Genomic DNA, 20,866 nt, shown 5'->3' with positions numbered 1-20,866 from the left:
AAAAAAACCAAAAAGGTCCTTCTGATGAGCATGATGCACCATGACAATACAGTAAGTAGTCAAAATGACAAAAAGCCACAGATGATATTAGATTATAATTTCACAAAAGTGTCTATTGATACACTAAATCAACTAATGGCTACCTACACAAGCAAATGCAGCACCAATTGGTGGCCAATGGTTTCATTTTATAACATTGTTCACTTATCTGCCAACAATACATTTGTTTATGGCGTTTATTGGATCGCCAATAAACAGCACAAACGAATTCTCTATCTGGAAGAATTAGGAAAGTCACTTGATATGTCATCTATTTTAGGAAGAAAAGTAAAACCCTGAACTGAAGGATCAGCAGCCATAGGAAACAATATCATGCAGCAGGCTCAACAACGCGAACAATCGGCTTCCACCAGCAATGGAAAAAGCCTAAAAAGGAAAAGACGCAGCATTTGTGAATCTTTGCGTGACAAAACAAATACTACATGTTTTAGTTGAAGTTAATATTTATGTAAAGCACATGTGAGTTATATCTGTGCAGAATGTAATAATGCTTGAACATAAAAAAGTGAACATGTACAACCTTTTTTTAAAAAAATAAAGCAAACTGAAGCTTTGATTTTTACTTTTAATTTGTTTTCTACCAACCATGTTCACATACAGTTAAATAATGCCATTGGTATTCAAATAACATGCTTAGCAGTCTGAAAAGTACAAGTGCATAACCAATACAAACAGAACAGAAGGGTTAAAGTAGTCAAAATGCGTTTTCTTGTGAAAACCACATCAGGAAATTGTACTTTTTTGGGGTGTTTAAGGTGGAGTTTTTCACCTCCTCAATGCAGCTTCGAAGTGTTTTTTAAGTGTTTGTAAGTTTATTTCCAAAAGCATCTGTTTGCAGTCTTTTTATTGGACATTGTGTAGTTAAAAGCAAACCTGTCATCAGAATTTTGCTAAGTAAACTACAGGCATTGTCAGCTTACATTGATTAAAATGATACCTTGATTGATGAAATCCATCTTGTGGTTGTTGTTTATTCTGTATTTGCAGTTTTCAGTTAATTATATTCTTGTGCTTTGTGGTGGCCTGCGGGTGGTTTTTTTGGGGGGCTCTGTTCTCATATTCTTCCTTATAAACTTAAATGACAGACCACTGAACCATCAGTGACACGCTTCTTATTTTAAATACTGCGCTTACACATTTCATCTTTAAAAAAATGTAAAATGGATGTGGCACATGCGCAGTAGCATCTATTGCTTGGCTGCAGTAAAATGTCACGATAGATGCTACTGTGCAAGCACCGCTGCTGGCGCCATTTTGCAGCAGCTAAATTCTTTCCTTAAACAAAATGTCATCGGCACTTGCGCAGTAGCATCTATCTCTGATAAATGCTACTGTGCAAGCACTGCTGGTGAATCCATTTTACTACAGCCAAAAATCTTTTCTCTCCAACATAATGGCGCTGGCTGCGGTGCATGCACAGTAGCATCTGTCGGCAAGTGATAGATCGCACTATGCATGCACCGCCAGTCCACCACCATTTTGCTGTAATTTTTTTTAAAGACCACAATATGAACTATGCAAGCGCAGTATTTAAAATATGAGACAGGTCAATGAAGTTGTATGAGACCATAAAGGTCACTGAAGTAATATGAGAACAGAGCACCAAATTAAGAAATTCCTGCAGGACCGCCCTGAAGCACAAGAATCTCATTAACTGACAACTACAAATTCAGATTATACAACATCCACAAGTCGGATTTCATCAGCCCAGGTATAACGGCGTCAACCTGACAATGCCTGTAGTTTACTTAGCAAAATCCTAGTGACAGGTTTGCTTTAAAGCAGATTAGATAAAAAATTGCTTAAAAAGTAACATGCACTTTCTTTTGTTCCCACCACATGGAAAAAGATGCTTAAATGCCTTAAGATATGAACAACAAAGTGGTTTTACAATGAATGAATAGGAAGAGTGTTTCAAGCATTTTTTGAGCAAATTTAAAACATTTTTGGGAGCTGACCTTCTCTATAAATCTCTGTGTGAACATGTTTTAAAAATACCAAGCCTATTGACCATAGTAATGTCAATTGGTAATATTGTTGCATCATTCAGTAATGTTTTGAATATTTTAAATTGATTTATAAATTCTGTTGAAAGGTAGATGCAATTTACTGTTTATAGGAGTTCAATCCTAAGGCTGGAGTCACACTAACCTGCGCAAAATACGGTCCGTAGTTTACTTGCGTAATACGGATGAATGACCCATAAATAGTGCTCCGTAGGTCATCCGTAAGCAAGGTGAGGTCGCGTATTTTGCGCATGTCTGCATCCGTATGTAATCCGTGTGGCATCCGTATGCAATCCGTATGGCGAGATTTTCTTGCAGCCTTGCAAAATGGACATTTAACGGTTTTGAGGCCTGCAAACAATTTAAATCATTAGCCTGCACCCTATTTAGACACTCAGCAACAGGTGGCTGCCTACATTCTGTCCATTTGTCACCTTGCTTTCACGAGGTGTGTTGGTGTTCTTTGTGCAGCATGGCAGAGGGTCTGAGATTCAATACAACTGAGCAGGTTCTCTTTACCTGGCTTTTGTCACGGCGCTTTGGGCAACCATATCCTGTGATAGTGAATCCGCGGAGGAGGAGACGCATTTGGGTCCATCCACTTTTGAGGCAAAGACTCACAAGAGGTCATTTTCACCGCCTCTATTCTTCTCTGCGGGAGCATCTGGAGAAATTTTACCAGTACTGTTGCATGAGCATTTCCACATTTGATCGACTCTTGGAGACAGTGCGCCCTGGGATAACCTTTCAGGACACAAGGATGCACAAAGCGATATCTGCAGAGGAGCTACTTCTACTCACAATACGGTATGTACTACACAACCACATTCTCTATGTTCATAATGTGTGTGCTAAATTATGTTTTTTGGCCTTCTTGGACAAAGTTTAATGCCCTCACCTTACTCCAAATATGTTTCACCTGACACACCAGAATGTTACATCTAATATGTCCTGCATATCACTTAGTCATTGTGCCGCCAAATATGCATGTGTTATTCTCTCTCATTTCCTACCAAGTTTGGTCGGCATGTAACTGATTTTTTTTTACTTTAGCCATTCTAAACTTTACTATTTCTGTTGTTCTACAGCTTCCTGTCCACTGGCCTGTCTTATGCCGCCCTCCACCATGAGTTTCTCATTGAAAAGTCAACCATTTCAGGCATAGTGAGGTCTACATGTGCAGAAATCTGGACAAGACTCCATCAAGTGGTCATGCCCGAGCCCAGGATGGAAGACTGGTTAAGGATATCAAGGGACTTTGCGGAGGACTGCCAGTTTCCAAATTGTATTGGGGCCCTGGATGGCAAACATATCAGGGTGCGTAAGCCGCCGAACTCAGGCTCCCAATTCTTCAATTGTAAACAATACTTTTCTGTTGTATTGTTGGCTCTGGTAGACCCTCAATACAAGTTTATAATTGTTGACATTGGGGCCTATGGAAGGACGGGAGACTCTAGAGTCTTCAATACTTCCAAAATGGCTTGGCGGCTACCCACAAACCAGTTGGATCTACCACCACCACGCCAGCTACCAGGCTCCCCCGAACAATCAGTCCCTTATGTCCTTGTGGCAGATGAGGCCTTTCAGTTATCACGCAATGTCATGAGGCCATATCCCCGGTGCAACCTTGACCACAGGCGCAGAATTTTTAACTTGCGCCTATCACGTGCTAGGCGACTGGTGGAGTGTTCCTTTGGGATTCTTTGTGCCAAATGGCGGGCACTCCAGTCTGCCATTCAGTTGAGTGAGCAAAATGTGAATGAAGTTGTGAAAGAGTGTGTTGTTCTGCATAACTTCACCAGGATACATGATTGTTCCTCCTCTGATGGTGTTGTGCGTAGGCCGGACAATGTGCGCAGGGTGAGATCACCTATGAACCCTCAATGTAGACCCCTCTCTGGCCTAAAAGTGCATGATATTTTCACTAATTACTTTATCTCACCTGAGGGGGCAACTTCTTGGCAAGAGCATGCTGTGTCTATGTTATAATTTGTTTCTTTAATTGTGTCTAAATATATATTACTCAAGCCCTTGTGATTCTATGAGTGTTTCATTGCATTGGTTTGTGTCTGTTAGTATGTTGTGAGGGATTGTGAAAAATCACACAGAGACGTTAACTAGAGTAGACAAATTTTTAGTTTTGCCTTTTTTTTTTGTTTTGCTTAAAGGCAAACATAATATTGCCATAAGAAAAATTTGGCAATGGGCAAAATGACCCTTTGTGCCTTCTTTAACTTGTTGTAAAATTAACATTACATAACAAAACAGCAGCAAAGATTATGCAATAACAACATTGCTGCATGACTAGATTAAACTAGATTTGCCAACAAAAGGTGAGCTCCATCACCAAAATAAAGGCTACAAGATAACACTCACATTTCCTCATAATGTTATCCAATCATAGAAAGATTCCACCATGACAGACAAGACTACCTCACAGCTTTCACACAGATATTACCTGTCTGTAGAACAGAGAATATTTAAGCATGCTATACTGGAAAGGATGAAAATACAAAACTCACTGGTTAAGACATAGAGAGAGCGTGATATTCTGAATGCTGTTGGCCTTGAATTTTTTTACTAGAGATTGCTAACAAAAAAGGTGACTACTTCACTAAGGCGAGCACGCCTTTCCTAGGCATTAGCAAGTGAGTAGTGTATTTTCATCCTTTCATTTTACAGTATAGCGCATTTAAATATTCTCTTTTCTACACACATGTAATACCTGTCTGAAAGGCGTGAGGTAGCGTTGCCTGTCATGATGGATTGTTTCATATGTTTGGAAAACATTGTTTAAAAATGTGAATGTTAAATTATGTTCTAGATGTTGGTGATGGAGAACACCTGTTTTTTACTTTCTATTAGGAGCACCAGTTAAAATTCACTGGACATCTCCACCCATCAGAATCATAAATCCTCATAGGTTGGGGAAGGGGAACGTGGAAGAACAGCCTGTGGGTGCTGCTGGACATTGTGGCCAACATCGCCCTGTGTGGGGCCATACTGTTGCCCATGATGCTTGAATTGTCCTGCCTCCTGGGTCTGTTGGGGATACTGGCCAGAGTAATGATGATGGTGAGGGGCTTCTTGTTGGCTCTGGTAGGCACGTGGCTCATGCCCACCAAGATAGCCAGATCGTCCCCAACCAGGTTGGGACCAGCCTCCAACACTGGGTGGGTACAAGTGGCCATATTGGTGGGGTTGGCTTGAGGAAGACATTTGGGGCTGCGGAATAGAAGGTTGGGTAGGGGGAGGAAGGGGTTGAGGTGTTGGACCACGTATTAGGGGCTGTTCGGACCCTGCTTGAGCAAGCATCTGTGTGGATGGTCTCATGCGCATTCAATTTCGTGGTGAGAGCTGCCACCTCTCCAGAAATTCAAAAACCTCATATGGGGTATTAGGGGGGTGCTTGCATCAAGCAGGATCTGAATACATCCCCTAATACGGAGCCGGACCTCACGGGTAAGGGCACGGAGATAAAGGGTGAGGCTACGTGCATAGGCCTCCTCCCCATCATCTGTAGTTACTCTAGACAAATTATTGAGCACCCCTTTGTCCACATTGGTCCTGCTCTCTTGAATAGTGACCTGGCGCCTTCTTCTTGTTCGCCGTGATGTTAGAGCAGCCTGTGGGGAGGACCTGATCTGGGCAGTAGGGCTGCTGCTCAAGTTGCCCGGCTCTTCCAGGATGGGTGATGTGGCAGCAGCAGACCATCCTGGTGGTGTTGTGTGTAGGCCAGCCATTGTGTTGTCTTGTGATGCCTCATCTTCAGCCATCCTTCTTGTAGGGGGAGAAGATGGGCCAGCCACCTCATCACCTACAGGATCTATAATGGGCTCTGCCTCTGAGGCCATTCCTCGATCCTTAAGGTTGGATTGAGTTCTGTTATGAAATAGAACAGAGGCAAATATACATCAATATTTTTGTCCCTCTAAAGTATTTGTGTAATGTATTTGTGTAATGTGGTGTGAGGTATGTACTTATGGTCTCAGATCCAGAATTGGGGCGAGGAAGTTCAGCCGGTCATAGTATATGTACTTTCTTTTGACATATCCAGCATCCCCACTCCTGGACCGCTGCTGGCATTCCCGGAGGAACTGGTCCCGGATGCTTCGCCAGCGTTTCATCATATCTTCCACTGCAATGTGACAGGAAATATTGTCAAAATCACATATTTGAGAGGTCACATTTTCTAACAGTAGTCTAGGCATGGGGCCTTCTAGGGTGAGCGTTCTACACATAGTGGAATATGTAATTGGGCAGATACACAGGGTCTCATTAGCTACACTTAAACTAATTTTATTGGCTAGGAGGATGAGGAGCTTGTGGCCTAACCCCAAATTATGGCTGTGTGAAGCCACGTGTCACATCCAAATGTAACGGCCTCATGAGGCAAAAAGTACATGCACAGGAAGGGGGGTGCTGATTCTAGATTCATTCTTTTGCGCGCGCTAAGGTTAATGATGTTTTTATGGTTGCACTTACGAATTTTATGCTGCTCATCACGTGGTCTGTCACCAAAGTCATGGTACATCTGGCAACAGATGCGCCTCCATGACGCCTCCTTTCTTGTCCGGTTAGCATAATTTGCGACGCATGGGTCCCATATTTCGGGACGCTCCTGCACCAGCACAATTAGCATCTCAACATTAATGTATGTGGATGCCATGCTGCTGCTGTACTCCGTGGAGGTGTACTTCCTGGATGTCTGGAGCGCTTTTTGAGCTCATTTGCATGTCTAGGCTTCCTGATGATGGATTGGCCCATTTCCTGTCACCAGCCAAAAGACCTGCGTATTGCTCGCAGGTCACACGTGTGTTCCGTGTAATCCGTATTTTTTGCGCACCCATTGACTTGCATTGGCGTACTACGGGCATAGTACGCTGGCAATCGCAGCATGCTGCAATTGGCACGGAGCGTAGGATACGGATGAGAAATATACGCCTGGTGCGAGTGACCCCATAGAGAATCATTTGTCCGTGTCTAATGCATGCTTTTAGCGCCTCTCACTCGCCCGTATTCCTCGCCAGTGTGACTCCGGCCTAAAGGTTTTGCACATGTGCCTGCAAACATTGCAGCTGCCATTTTACTGAATCTGTGCAGAAAAAAATTACAGAAAATCTGCATTTTTTTTCAAATACCGATTTTGGTAAATTTCTGGTAGAATTCAATTCCACTCTGAATTTATTCACTTATTTCTACTGATAAAGCTATTTTAATTTATACATAAAGTTTCTTAAGTGAATGTAACTATCAGATAGCATTTCAATAGCAGTTGGATGCAGCTTTAGTATTAGATTTAGTTGTATATTTACTGTAGATCTAACCTTCTCTCACAGTTATTGTTGCTCAGCCAAGCCCTCGGCCAAGTCTACCTTATATTATTGAGGAGCTGTGAATAACTGTCTGCCAGATGAATTAGATAACAAAGAATTTATTATGTTAAAATTCATCCTTCACTCCTTTAATATCTGTTGTCAGCTGATCTCTTAAAACCAGTGAATAAAGTCAGGTTACTTTGATTTGGACTTTATTATAATAATTGTGTATTTTTGTTTTAAGCGTTTTTCTGAACTTATCATATTGATGTCCTATCCTTTTTGAAGTGGACCTCATTTAATGGCGTGAAGCTGGTTCAATAAATACTGTCATGTGTAAGTCACCTGACAAGTGAAATTGAAGTTGCTGAGCTAGAAAAAGTGAATGCAGTCATAGTGTAGTGTTGGAATATGCTTGGTACAATAATTCCATTCCTGTCTATGAGTGTTCAGTTGTTAGATTTGTATGATTTGTGTGCTGTTTATAAAGTTTAAAAATCTCCCAGAACTCCCGTAGGCTCACACAGGTATAGCATGTGAATGTATTACCTATTTTCCCGTGTCTGTGTATGAGAGAATCAGCCTGCTGTAGATGCTGCACAGATAGAGACACACAAATTATTTTTTACTGATCTATTAAAGAGAATCTGTCACCTATTTTTTTGAGTATCAGCTACTGGCATCGCCATCAGGGGTTTATCTACAGGATTCTGTAATGCTGTAGATAAGCCCCCGATGTAACCTGAAAGATAAGAAAAATGAGTTATATTATACTCACCCAGGGGCGGTCCTGGTCCGGTCTTGGTCCGATGGGTGTCACGGTCCGATCCGGCGCCTCCCATCTTCTAACGATGACGTCCTCTTCTTTGCTTCCCTTCGTGGCTCCTTCACAGTACTGCATTGCGCAGGCGCCGGGAGAGGTCTGGCGCCTGCGCACTGTAGGACTCTGCTCTGCCCTCAAAAGGGCAGAGCAGTGCACCTGCGCAGGAGCCATGAAGGGAAGTAAAGAAAAGGACGCCACCGTTAGAAGATGGGAGGCGCCTGACCGGACCGCGACACCCATTGGACCAAGACCGGATCTGGACCACCCCTGGGTGAGTATAATATAACTAATTTTTCTTATCTTTCAGGTTACATCGGGGGCTTATCTACAGCATTACAAAATGCTGTAGATAAGCCCCTGATGGCGATGCCGGTAGCTGATACTCAAAAAAATAGGTGACAGATTCCTTTTAAGCGTATCATATATTGTTCCTGAATTAAGAAGCTCTGTTGTCACATGCTTGGAGAGTATCCTGAATAATTCTCTGCCAACATGTAGTCTCTCCTTTAGTGAAAATATTGTTGTATATTAAATGAGATAAAACACAGTATATGGAAACATATAACAGTAAAAATAATAATAACATGAAACAAAGCCAATACCTAGTGTATTACCATGGCTTTACAAAAAGTACATTTTTTTTACTTACATGGTTTACAAGTAGCACAATGTTGTCTAAAAAGAGTTTAAGTAGAGAAAATTTGTTTATAATCTTGGTTTCTTTATTTGGAGGAGGATTTATTTTCTAGCTTAGCAATACTCGAAAAATTTATTGAATTCAAACATTTCATATAAGTTTTTAAACACTTCTCAATGGTTCTTAAGAGCTGTTTATTCTGCTGCTTAATGTGACGTACTGACAAATGGCAGCTTGAACATAATAAGGTTATTTGAAGCTGGTTTGGTTAAATGCATTACCAGTTCTGAGTGAATGAAAATAAATTGTTCTGTCATTTACATTACACTTCAAATTCATCATATGATTTTGGTAGCTTTGTGCATTATATTAGAACATGTCTCTATCAGATTCCCTCCAGTTTTGAAGTCAGTAGAATTGTCATGCAGATTGTTCCCTCATCAATCAATTATCTGTAGAATTCATTATATTCAAGCGTTTTGCCTATTTTATAGTGACAGTAATGATCTGCCTACACTTCCAATTGTAATTTAATTTAATTCATTTATACTTTTTGCTCAGTACAAGCGTTCAAAATGAACGCTCTACTGACTTAAATCACATCTTACAGATATAAGCAAATCGCGGTCATATAAGGGAAAGTGACCAGGCATTTCAAGTTGTTTTGTGTTTATGGCACTGATTTCATCAGCATTCATTGTGTAATTTAAATCACTGAACAGATATTTGCATATACTTTTATGTGCATCCACATGCTCAGTTTTCAATCCCTCACATTCTGGTATTTTAAAACGAACCCCCTCAAGAAACAAAAAGTAATTAGTAATAGTACATATAAGTAACATAGGGTAATCAAGTTTACAATATTTTGAGTAAAAAGGCGTAATAGCCATCCCACTGCAACAAGCTTTACCCAATCGGGACGGTCCGCTCCTGTCTCTAGTATTAAAATCATACCTTGTATCAGCCAACCTCAGTGTAGATAAGACACAAACAAAAAGCACAGAATGACAAATGTGCAAAAATACCTTGCAATAAGACATATAACAGTAGTCAGCAAGTGCTGATAAAAGGTAATAACAAACACAGGGTATTTAGTCTATACGTTTTTTTGCAAAAAAATGTATACCAAGCTGCCTCACCAACGTCAAGGTAACCCGTATTGAAGCAGTCCCTATCTAATGTATTTAATACCTGAACATATGAACTGTGTCTAAATGAGCAGGATTAAGACAGGCGCTTTCTGGTATGGGCACGTGCAAGACAGCTCCTTATGTGCATGTCACACAAGAGAGGGGTGGGGTCTCTCAAATCATGCATAAGCATGAAAAAAACTGGATTAAAAACACACATGTGACATGCACAATGTGAACAAGTCTGTTGGACCATGTTCACTCCACCCTGACTGAAACACAAACAAAAAGCACAGAATGACAAATGTGCAAAAATACCTTGCAATAAGACATATAACAGTAGTCAGCAAGTGCTGATAAAAGGTAATAACAAACACAGGGTATTTAGTCTATACGTTTTTTTGCAAAAAAATGTATACCAAGCTGCCTCACCAACGTCAAGGTAACCCGTATTGAAGCAGTCCCTATCTAATGTATTTAATACCTGAACATATGAACTGTGTCTAAATGAGCAGGATTAAGACAGTATACAAAAAAACGTATAGACTAAATACCCTGTGTTTGTTATTACCTTTTATCAGCACTTGCTGACTACTGTTATATGTCTTATTGCAAGGTATTTTTGCACATTTGTCATTCTGTGCTTTTTGTTTGTGTTTCAGTCAGGGTGGAGTGAACATGGTCCAACAGACTTGTTCACATTGTGCTTGTCACATGTGTGTTTTTAATCCAGTTTTTTTCATGCTTATGCATGATTTGAGAGACCCCACCCCTCTCTTGTGTGACATGCACATAAGGAGCTGTCTTGCATCACGTGCCCATACCAGAAAACACCTATCTTAATCCTGCTCATTTAGACACAGTTCATATGTTCAGGTATTAAATACATTAGATAGGGACTGCTTCAATACGGGTTACCTTGACGTTGGTGAGGCAGCTTGGTATACATTTTTTTGCAAAAAAACGTATAGACTAAATACCCTGTGTTTGTTATTACCTTTTATCAGCACTTGCTGACTACTGTTATATGTCTTATTGCAAGGTATTTTTGCACATTTGTCATTCTGTGCTTTTTGTTTGTGTTTCAGTCAGGGTGGAGTGAACATGGTCCAACAGACTTGTTCACATTGTGTATGTCACATGTGTGTTTTTAACTCAGTGTAGATAAGAGCAGGGCAAGATATAAGCCTGGCTGTTCAGACACCTGCCCATGGTATATACTGTAATGTAGATGAAATGCCTATATCAGAAAGGGGGGCCATGCTAATGGTTGTACAAATCACAATCAGGTGCACAGGAGAGTTTTTGGCAAAAATATAAATACACTTTATTACATAGCATAGGTACAAACACATAATGATATATAACCACAAACAAAGATTACAGAGAACCAAAAATTCCCAAATGATTAGTAATACAGTAAGTAGGGATGAACGAGTATAATCGTTACTATTCGCACGGATAGTACGGTATTCGGGTTACTCGTTACATTGCTAGTGTTTGTGTACTCACCTCGCTATATTCTGATGTCCCGCCTTGCAGTTTTGGCGCCTCCTTTGCAGCCACTAAACATGCTGGGCTTTTTAACCAATCACAGTAATGCCGCAGACATCTTGATTGTGGCATTACTGTGATTGGCTGGCCGCCCAGCGTCATAGGGTCTATTTAAGCCCTGCCGCAGCCATTTTGCGCACATTGCATATACTGTACAAGCAAAGGGAAAGATGGTTCAGCTGCTAAGGAAAGTCTTTAGTCCTCTTAATAACACAAAATCCTTTTTCACTGCTACCTGCAGTGTATACTAGGTCAGTGTAGAGTAGGAAGAGAGAGATACTCAAGCAGGGACAGTTTAAAGGAGCCGGTCACTAGCTCCATAAGACCACAAAAAAATAGCTCTTTTCAGAGCTGAAGACACACATAAAATTCAGGGAGGGAGAGATTGTGTATTATGTAGGGAGAGGTTAAATTGTTCTTCCAGTGTCCATCTTAAAACGGCTCTTGGTAGTGGCAAAGCAATATTTTTTCAGCATACAGAATACTAGCATTTAGTGCCGCCTTTTTTTTGGTAAAGCATTGGTCTATTTTCCCTCCTGTTTTTCGGGTCAGAGCCTGGCTTCTGCTGTCCATATTAGTCCACTTAAAATGGCGGTTAGTGCCCTACACACAACAGTAGTCCAAACATTTCCTTCTGCCTGAAACAAAGCACGCACCAGGCAATTTTCCCTGCGGTTTTTGTGGTCACAGCCTGCCTTCTGCTGTCCACATTAGTCCACTGAAAAAGGCAGTTAACGCCCTATGCAAAGCAGTAGTCCAAACATCAGAGCTGTGGCAAGCTTTATAACAACAGACCGATCAGTGGTTCTCTCTGCTGCACCTCCAACCCAGTCTGGTCATTTGCGATAATAGGCGTAATCTGGTGGTGGCTTTAAAGGTCGGCAAGCTGTTACACATGTCATGCATGGCTCACTTGCTGAACCTAGTTGTTCAACAGGACCTGTGGTCACATGGACTTGTTGGACATGTGGACACTTGACACATTAAAGGCACACAAAACAACCAAAAAATAACTGCATGCAGCTCTATTATACTAAAACGAAAGGTATTAGCAGCACATTACATTTTAAGAAAAAGGCACACATATGTATGGCTTCACACATTTTGACTGCATGATGAGATGTATTCATAAATTCACATGCTGTTAGTTGCTGATAGTTAAAGTGAGACTGGTCAAGACATAACCACAGGTTAAATCAGCAAATTGACTTTGAAAGGTGAATACAAATGACAAGAGAAATAATTGCATTACAATCCTATCATCAAAATTTAAAAGATACCATAAATACTATATCTTAAAGAAAAGTGAAACTCATGTACTCTTTAAAACCCAAAGGGGCCATATTTCCTAGTTGTACTGTCAACTTCATTGCTCTTTGGGCAAGATGTTTTTTGATGTTACCACCACGTATACCACCATGGATCACATCAATACCGCGTACCATGAATGTTTTCTGGTTGCAGTCATGATACATTTTAAAGTGACATGGCACCATCTTTAATGTTGTTGTGTTGACCATTGTCCTTGCTGCACAAATTTCTCTGACATGTACCCTTATCCCTACATGCAATTCCATTAATCCAAGTCCTACATACTATTTCCTACAACCACATATTGCTTAATAGATTACATAAGAACTGCCACAAGAAATATAATGACAAAATACTGACTGACACACCCAGACTAGTGTGAATACGTGCATACCATGAGGAGCTACCTCAATATACAATATACAAAAAAAGGTTGAGCTCTATCATGCTAAAGCATGTCAATGTAAAATATATGAAATATGAAAAGCAATACAGCTTTTGAATATTAAGAAAAAAAATTGAGACGCTTAGCATAAAATTTGGCCAAATTATAACTTGCCATCAACCTTCGTCAAAGTGGCCTCAAAAACTGATGGGTTCCTACTAGTGATGGGCGAGCACTAAAATGCTCAGGTGCTTGTTGCTCGGGTCGGTCGAGCATATTGGAATGCTCAAGTGCTCTACCCGAGCAACGAGCCCAATGTAAGTCTTTGGGAAACTCGAGCATTTTTACCACGGCCCCCCTGGCGGTCTTTAGAGGCACTAGAAATTGTGGAAATTGATGGAAACAGTGCTCAAATGGCATGGTAACATCATTGGGAAGACTTCTGGAAGCATTTCTGACTCCCTGGTCACTGCTTTGAAGAATGATGTCAGAATCTTACGCCACTTTCACATACTCAAAATAAAACACACAAAAACAAAACCAAAATGGATTTTCCCTGGAAATATGTTAAGGAATATCCTTTTCAGAATAATCACTTGTATATAAGGCAAAATAAATAATCCAAAGCAAAAATGCTTCTCCACACCTTGGGCTATGCTCGCATGTAGCGTTTTTGATGCGTTTTTGAACTTTAGCATTGCTTTCAACCCAGAAAAATACATACACTGTCATTTTAACACTTTACAACCGTATATGGCCATGTAGTGTGTAACACATCATCAGACATACCCTGTTTCATTTATGAGGGAGGGACTCTGAAAGTCACAAAGACTAATTTCATAGGGCCATCAGGCGGCCTTTACTATTCATCCATCAGCCGGCTATGCTTTGTTGATCCCATTATTAAACAGTGGTTCTCCTATATGGTTATTGCCTATGCAGTGAATGGCAGGGCTGCCAAAAATTAGGAAGCACCACAAAACCCTTTTGAAGAGATGTACAGGAGAGCTTCCTGAAAGCAATGTTCCCATTATTAGGAAGTTGGTACTCCCATACTGTTTGCCTATGCATTGAATGCAAGGCCTGCACCAAATTTAGACGCACCCCAATAACCCTTTGAAGAGACGTATAGGAGGGCGACCTGGAAGCAATGTACCCATGATTAGAAATTTGGTACTCCAAAACTGTTTGCCTATGCATTGAATGCAAGGCCTGCCCTGCATGAAATTTAGATGCACCCCAAAACCCATTTGATGAGACATAAAGGATGGTCACCTGAAAGCCTGCCTTCTGCCAAATTTAGACTCATCCCAATAACTAGAGATGAGCGACTTTTCCTTTTTAGGGTCGAGTTGGGTTTCATGAAACCCGACTTTCTCAAAAGTCGAGTTGAACGAAATCGGCCAACTGAAACACGAAACCCACTGCAAGTCAATGGGGAAGCAAAGTCGTCAGGGAGTGGAGGACAATAAACACACCTACAGTGCCCATTTCAATGCCAACAACATCAATTCTTATTACTTAAGCTTGGCAACCTTAATTTACTTTATAATATTAGTTACGCATTGAAAACTGGGGGTTATTTTGCTAAAGTTGTGGGGGGGTAGGGCTGGCTCCAGGTTTTCATGTGCCCCAAGTCAAAGAGTGTCAGTGGGCCCCTTTAACACATAACACAATTCATGATGCTCCGATATGGCAGAGAAATAGTGGTATAGTACAATGAAAAATACTTCACTTCTTACATGATATGACTGATATCTATTTTAAATTTAACAATGGCTAAAAAAAAATGGACAGTATATTACTCCATACAGTATTATGGCCACCACATAGTGCGCCATGCAGAATAATGAGCCCCATATATTTCTCCATACAGAATAATTGGTCCCATATAATGTTCCATACAGTATATGATGAGCTTCACATAATGCTACAGTATATGTTGGTCCCCATGGATGACGCTCCACTGTCTTATGGGCCAAAATAATGCTCCATATATATTGGGCCCCATTTCTAAATCTCCAGTGTATAATGGGCTCTATAGATGCTGCTCCAGTGTCTGATCTACCCCATTTTGAATTTTCTATTATATGATGAGCCCCATGGATGATGCTCCAGTGTCTTATGGGCCCAAATGATGCTGCTTATATAATGGGCTCCATTTATAATGCTCCAGTGTTTAATGGGCCCCGAAAATGCTGCTTCAGTGTCTGATGTCCCTGATTTGGAATGCTCCAGTATATGATGGGCCCAAATAATGCTCCATATATAATCGGCCCCATTTAGAATGCTCCAGTATATCATGGGCTCCATGGATGATGCTCCTGTGTCCTATGGACCCAAATAATGCTCCATATATAATGGACCCCATTTATAATGCTCCAGTGTATCATGGGCCCCATGGATGATGCTCCAGTGTATGATGGGCTCCATATCTCATTCTCCAGTGTATAGTGCTCCCCAAAAATTGATCCCAACCTTTAAAAAAATTAAATACCTCTCCTCGCTGGCACTGCTCTACTCTGGACTCCTCAGCATCAACATATTCAAGCTCTCTGCACTTGGACTGTTTAGGCAGAGGGCATACAGACATGATGTCATCGCGCTCTCTGACCTGAATGTCACTGTCAGGAAACGCGGAAGACATCACGGCGGTGGAGCAGGGAGAGGTAAGTATTGCAAGTGCTGTGGCCCTGAGCAAGCAGGGGGGTCCACTTGTGGGCGACGGCACTGGCACAGGGCCCCTCATAGTACACCGGTGTGTCTGATGGTGAGTGGGCCCTCCCACTGGCAGAGACACTTTTGCATACTATGAGGGGCCCTGTGCCAATGCCGTTTCCCATGAATATGCCCCCCCACCGAATATGCCACCCACCTGCTCAGGGAACCGGCACTTTCATCAGCACGTTCCTCTGTGTCACTGTGTAAGGTGCTATAGTATGCGGGAAGGGGCACCTGAGTTTCATCAGAGTCAGATTCTTGCTCTGTAGAGTGCGAGGGGAATGTAGTGCTGTTGGTGAATGTACCAGCAGAATCATCTAGCAGTGGCTGTGCATCAGTGCACTCCATCTCTGATTCATGTTGGACTGGGGAATTCAGGCTTTCACTTGATAACCCAGGCATGATATGTGAAAACAGCTCCATAGAGTAATCTGAAGTGTGGCCTGCCGCATCCTGCACTTTTGGTGGGGGTGTAGGACACAAGGAAATGGGTTCTTCCTGACCAGAAGCCTGCACTGATGACTCAGTGCTTGCAGCTTTTGCAACTTCTGAAGTGGAGGCGATAGAGCTGGAGGCTGCTTCCGCAATGTAAGCCAAAACCAGTTCCTGATGCTCCGGTTTTAACACTAGAACTACTGTACTCGTGACACCTACTAGAACTACTGAATGTAGTCATTTTGACTACTGACTTGCTTTCGTTTATTATTAGAGTTTCATTTGTGGTTATTTATTAATAATTATATTTTTTTAATGTATTATTATTGTGAGTAATGCTTTGGAATGTTTTTTTTCTGATTTTTTTTCATATTTTTCTACAGGAAATAACAAAAGTAAACTAAGTAAAACAATAATAATAGACGTTTTAAAATAATTTATTATTAAAGTGCACACATATAAACAACAACTCAAGAACAACAAGCAGAGAAAATGTAAGTGAAGAAGAAAAATGAAAATATGGCGCAGAATCTCAATAAAACCGACCAACCGTTATTATGAAGTACAACCGGTAACTTTCTAAACATTTGTTGATTCGCATTTCAGGCATCGTCTTTCAATTACAGCGGTACATTGCCCACACAAAGACTTATGGCAAGTCATACAATTTCCAACAGATCGATTATTTTTGCATTTTGCTTTTATCTGGCAAATTTTTTTTTGAGACATCACATCTGAAGATGTAGCAACTTGGGACATGCCACCCTTTCCCCTAGATACAACATACGGACCACTCAACTCTGTGGCAAGCTTTTGCAAAAATGCCTTGTGTGACATTTGTCCGGTCGTCATCTCCTTGCATAATATCCAAGCATTTATACCCACTAAGTCTAAGGTATTTTCAAATGCGTGAACAGGCCATCTCCTAGTACCTGTTCTTGTGCTGTATTTGCGTGCCATCTGATCTACTACATCTGCTCCATATTTTGTTTAATTATAAAACTTTACAGTTTCTGGAGTTTTTTTTGGAGATTCAGAAGCAACAAGAACATCGGGATGGACGGAACTCAGAATTATCACATTTTTTGTTGGCTTACCTTGATACACGGTAAGTGTAAAATTATCCTCATTTTTATAGACTTTAGTGCTGTACAACTTTTCTTTCATTGTTTTTATTTCTTTAGGCACTTCTCGTCTTATCTTATTTAGCATTCCCACGATAGTCGTTCCCTGGCTTTTTAGCTGTTTGGCAAGTTTTAGGCTAGTTTCACACTTGCTTCTTTTTGCAGCGCGTTTTTCCCGCAAAAAAACGCATTAAAAAAACGCATACAAATGCATACAAACGCTGCGTTTTTTTCAAGCATTTTTATGCGCATGCAGGAAAAAAACGCAGCGTTTTTGTGCGTTTGTATGCGTTTTTTGTGCGTTTGCGTTTTTTTACAGATTTTGGAAAAACCCCACAAAAAAAAAAACCATTCAACAACACACAAGACCAATGGGACTGCATTGTTGGTGTGGTATGTTAATATATAGACCCTGTCTACAGTATTCTTCACATTTGCTTGATTCTTCTCGTGACCATGGATCTGCGCTGGAAGAGTTTTCACTTCAACTTGGATTTGGACATCGCGATAGCTCAGGCGTATGCAGTTGCTTGCCATGAACAAAGAAAGAGAGAGAGGCAGCGAAGACGGCGGCGTATGTGGATACATCCGATTGTTGAACTCCGGGATAGCCGTGGGGCATACCACACCCTCTACAGCGAGCTCCAGTCAAACCCGGAGAAATTTACAGATTATATCCGGATGTCCCATGAAAGTTTCATGGATTTGCTTGCTCGTGTCCAACAATCCATCCGGAGACAGGACACACAGCTCCGTCGTGCGATTCCTCCTGAGGAACGGCTACTGGTGACATTACGGTATGTTTTAAAAACCAAGGGGTGCGGTCTGATGTTTTTTTTTTAAATTTAGTATTCAAAACCTTGGGTAATTAGTTTTCGTGAATGTACTAATATTTTATTTTATAGTTTTTTAAAATAATATACATAAATATTAATTTTACTTCTTTGTCTGTTCACAGATTCCTGGCGACTGGAGAAACCCTATCTTCACTACACTTCCAGTACCGTATTGGAATCTCTACCTTGTCTGGAATTGTTGCTGACACCTGCCGGGCTCTCTGGAATGTTCTTTGTCCAGAATTTATGCCCCTGCCCACCGCTGAAAAGTGGATGGAAATTGCTGACAAATTCTGGACAGTATGCAATTTTCCCAACTGTTTGGGAGCTGTTGATGGTAAACACATACGGATCATCAAACCCCAAAGAACGGGATCTGAGTACTATAATTACAAAAAGTACTTTTCAATAGTACTCATGGCGATTGCGGATGCCGGATGTATGTTTGTAGCAGTGGACATTGGAGCATTTGGCCGTGGTAATGACTCACAGGCTTTTAAAAACTCAGACATGGGCCGGAGGTTGTATGGCAACCAATTTAATTTCCCTATGCCACGGCCTCTTCCTCACACCGAAGCTCCGCCACTGCCCTTTGTAATGGTTGGCGATGAGGCTTTTCAAATGTGCGGAAACTTACTGAAACCCTACTCCAGCCGGGACTTGGACCACACCAAAAAAATATTTAATTACAGGCTGACCAGGGCCAGAAGAACTGTCGAGTGTGTTTTTGGGATTCTTGTCTCCAGATGGCGAAATCTGGGCACGGCCATTAATCTTAAACTTGAAACAGTCGATGAGGTGGTGAAGGCCTGTGTGGTTCTACATAACTTTGTGATGGCTAAAGAGCACCCGACCTTTGAACTGGACGATGATGCTCCTAACCCATTGCCTGAATTCACTCAGCACACTCTCAGGTCATCCGTTGAAGTTGGCCAAATGAGGGACCAATTTGCGGCCTACTTTATTACTGATGTAGGACGGGTGCACTGGCAAGATGAAATGGTGTAATGTTTTTGTTTGTTTATGGTAATAAAAAACCTTATTTGATACCATTACTGAGTGCACTATATTTTTTAAACTCCAATTAAATAAAAAACTTCCCATGTATAACTGAATTTTTTGATGTTCACACACCTGGGCAGGTAAATACACATACGAGTTAAAATGCAGCATTGCTAGTCTGCGTGAAATATATTGGAACGAGCAAAGCTGCAGGCCATGAATCAGGAAACCAAATTTTTTCAAGAGAAAATTGTGCAACTAGTTGAAAAAAAAGTATGTGATTTTCTCAAAACACAACCCTCAAAACCCAACCCCAATGAAAGTCAATGGTGAATACAAGTCAGCATTGAGTGGATGAATGTAATCTGCTCCATTCCAACTTACAAGTTATTACACTAGGTCTTGGAATAACTATACTAGGCCGTGGTATTTCAAATATGAGTATAGTAGGCCTTGGGCCTACTAGTATAGTCATATGTGAAATACCACGGCCTAGTATAGTCATACCAAGGACTACTCGATTTTTACCAACTAGGATCTTGTTTCACGAAAAACAAACTGTTGAAACTTGACAAGTTTCAACAGTTTGTTTTTCATGAAACCAGATTCTAGTTGGTAAAACTAGAGTTATTACACTAGGCCTTGGAATGACTACACTAGGCCGTGGTATTTCAAATATGAGTATAGTAGGCCTTGGGGCTAGTAGTATAGTAATATGTGAAATACCACGGCCTAGTATAGTCATACCAAGGCCTACTGTAATAACTCGATTTTTAACAACTAGCATCTTGTTTCACAAAAAACAAACTGGTGAAACTAGAAAGAAACTTATTTTTTAGACAAGTTTCAACAGTTTGTTATTCATGAAACCAGATTCTAGTTGGTAAAACTAGAGTTATTACACTAGGCCTTGGAATGACTACACTAGGCCGTGGTATTTCAAATATGAGTATAGTAGGCCTTGGGGCTAGTAGTATAGTAATATGTGAAATACCACGGCCTAGTATAGTCATACCAAGGCCTACTGTAATAACTCGATTTTTAACAACTAGCATCTTGTTTCACAAAAAACAAACTGGTGAAACTAGAAAGAAACTTATTTTTTAGACAAGTTTCAACAGTTTGTTTTTCATGAAACCAGATCCAAGTTGGTAACACTAGAGTTATTACACTAGGCCTTGGTATGACTATACTAGGCCGTGGTATTTCACATATGACTATACTAGGCCTTGGGTTGGTTTTTAACATGTATTTACCCATCAGTGTGTGTGAGCGGCGCAAACAACATTAATGAAACTTTTTAATGGTGAACCACAAATGTAAATTTATTTTTAATCAAAAAAAGTAAACCAAAAAATTATTTTTTACGCCGTTTGGGGGCAGATGGTTTCAATTTGGGGGTGTGCAGGGAATATGCAACACTTGCAGTTGAAGACGGTGTTTGAGGGGAAGGGGCAACAAAACTTGTGGGGGAAGGTAGTCCAGTTAAGGGAATTAAACTAGGAACACTTGGAGGAGAGG

This window comes from Dendrobates tinctorius, unplaced genomic scaffold (genome assembly GCF_039654945.1).
Source record: "Dendrobates tinctorius isolate UK_male_01 unplaced genomic scaffold, ASM3965494v1 ptg000031l, whole genome shotgun sequence".
NCBI classification, from domain to species: Eukaryota; Metazoa; Chordata; class Amphibia; order Anura; family Dendrobatidae; genus Dendrobates; species Dendrobates tinctorius.
The sequence above is the reverse complement of the archived record's forward strand: the minus strand, read 5'-3'. Positions refer to the sequence as shown.